Here is a 2500-nt window from a genome sequence, read left to right as displayed (position 1 = left end):
AACTGTTTCCTGAGGGCGAGACACACAAACACATAAAAGTCTGCTGCAACTCTCTCTCTCTCTCTCTCTCTCTCTCCCTTTCTCCTTTTCTCTCTTACCCCCCCCTCTCTCTCTCTCTCTGTCTCTTTCTTTCTCTGCCCGTCATCGTCTCTTTCTCTCTCTCATTTTCATCTCTCTGTCTATCCCCCTCTGCCTCTCTCTCTCTCCTTCTCCTTCTCTCTCTCTCTCTCTCTCTCTCTCTCTCTCTCTCTCTCTCTCTCTCTCTCTCTCTCTCTCTCTCTCTTTCTCTCTCTCTCTCTCCCTTTCTCCTTTTCTCTCTTACCCCCCCCTCTCTCTCTCTCTCTCTCTCTCTCTCTCTCTCTCTCTCTCTCTCTTTTTATCTCTTCTCTCCCTTTCTCCTCTCCTTTTCCTTACCCCTCTCTCTCTCTCTCTCTCTTTCTCTCTCTGCACTGTCAGTCTCTTCTCTCTCTCTCTCTTTTTCTCTCTCTCAAACTTTCTTCCCCTCTCTCTCTCTCCTCTCTCTTTCTCCTTCTCGATTTCTCCTTCTCTCTCTCTGCTCTCTCTCTCTCTCTCTCTCTCTCTCTCTCTCTCTCTCTCTCTCTCTCTCTCTCTCTCTCTCTCTACTCTCTCTCATCTCTCTCTCCTTCTCTCTCACGAATGTGAAAGCGCTCTCTCTCTCTCTCTCTCTCTGAACAACCAAAGAAAAGAAGAAAAAGACGCGAAATAAGACAGAACAGCTGAGTCACTGCTGTTCCTATTATTGATGAGACTCTCTCTCTCTCAATCATCTCTTTCTCTCTCTCTGTGACCTCTTCCCTCACCTCTCCCTCACCTCACCTCTCTTTCTTCCTCTTATTCTCTCTCTCTCTTCCTCTTATTCTCTCTCTCTCTCTCTCCCTCCGTCCCTCGCTCTCTCCTTCTCTCTCCCCTCTCTCCTTCTCTTTTTCTTTTTCTCTTTCTTTTTCTTTCTTCCTCTCTCCCTCTTCTCTAATCTCCCTCTCCCGTCTCTCTTCTCTTCTCTCTCTCTACTCTCTCTCTCTCTCTCTCTCTCTCTCTCTCTCTCTCTCATCTATCTATCCTCCTCTCAGTTCTCCCTTCCTCCTCTCTCTCTCTCTCTCTCTCTCTCTCTCTCTCTCTCTCTCTCTCTCTCTCTCTCTCTCTCTCTCTCTCTCTCTCTCTCTCTCTCATCTCTCTCCTTTTCTCCCTTTTCCTTTCTCTCTCTCTCTCTCTCTCTCTCTCTCTCTCTCTCTCTCTCTTTCTCTCTCTCTCTCTCTCTCTCTCTCTCTCTCTCTCTCTCTCTCTCTCTCTCTCTCTCTCTCTCTCTTTTGTTTCTTCTCTCTTTCTTCTCTTCTCTCTCTTCTTCTCTCTCTCTCTCTCTCTCTCTCTCTCTCTCTCTTTCTCTCTCTCTCTCTCCCTCTCTCTCTCTTTCTCTCTCTCTCTCTAACTTTCTCTCTTCTCTCCCTTCTCCTTTTCCCATCTCTCCATCTACCTCCCTTCACCATCCTTCAATATTTTCACGAATGGAAACGCCGCGTGAACAATTGAACAACCAAAGCAAGAAGAAAAAAGACGCGAAATAAGTGAGGGAACAAATGGAGTCACTGCTGTTCCTATTATTGATGACTCCCCTTCTCCCTCTAATCATCTTTCTCTTCTCTGTGATCTCTTTTTTCTATCCGTCCTTGACTTTCCCTCTTTCTCCCTCTCTCTTCCTCTTATTCTCTCTCTCATCTCTTCCCTCCGTCCAAATCTCTCCTCTTCTCTCCTTCCTCTCTCCTCCTTTCTTTTCTAACTCTGCTTCCATCCCTCCCTCTTCTCCCTCCTCCTCCCTTTCTTTTTTCTTTTTCTTTTTCTCTTCTTTACTTTCTCCTCAGCCTCCCTTTCCTCCTTCTCTCTCTCTCTCTCTCTCTCTCTCTCTCTCTCTCTCTCTCTCTCTCTCTCTCTCTCTCTCTCTCTCTCTCTCTCTCTCTCTCTCTCGCTCTCGCTCTGCCTCTCGCTCTCTCTCTCTCTCTCTCTCTCTCTCTCTCTCTCTCTCTCTCTCTCTCTTTCCTTTCCTCTCACTTTCCTTCTCTCTCCTTTCCTTTTCCCCATTTTCTCTACCTCCCTCTCCTTCTTCCCTCTATCATAACGTCCGTCCCTCTGACTTTCCCTCTCTTTTCTCCCTTTATTTTCCGCACCCTCTCCCATCCTTCCCTAAATATCTCCCTCCTTTTCTCCTCCTCGACATCCTCCCCTTCATTTCTGACTTGCTTCCAGCCCCTCCCTAACCTACCCTTCTTCCTCCTCTAACCCCCCCTTACCCCCTCCTCTTTCCCCTTCCCTCCCTATCCCTCCTTCTCTCTTCTTCCTCCCTTCCTCTTCCTCCCTCCCTTCCCCCTTCTCCTTTCCTTCTCTCCTCTTCCCTCTACTCCCTCCTCTCCCTCCTTTCCACCTACCCTCCTTCTCTCCTTCTTCCTCTCCTTTCTCCTCCCACTCCCCTCCTCCTACTCCTCTTTCCCTA

General features: G+C 48.1%; 1 protein-coding gene across 1 annotated transcript in view; it reads left to right on the top strand.

The window, feature by feature from the left end:
- smog (G-protein coupled receptor 158 smog) overlaps window positions 1-2500 on the top strand; it is a 414140-nt gene that overhangs the window by 318575 nt on the left and 93065 nt on the right. The gene's annotated exons all lie outside the window — the stretch shown is intronic.

Source organism: Penaeus vannamei, chromosome 17 (genome assembly GCF_042767895.1).
Source record: "Penaeus vannamei isolate JL-2024 chromosome 17, ASM4276789v1, whole genome shotgun sequence".
Taxonomy (NCBI): domain Eukaryota; kingdom Metazoa; phylum Arthropoda; class Malacostraca; order Decapoda; family Penaeidae; genus Penaeus; species Penaeus vannamei.
This window is presented reverse-complemented; position numbering and strand designations above follow the sequence as displayed.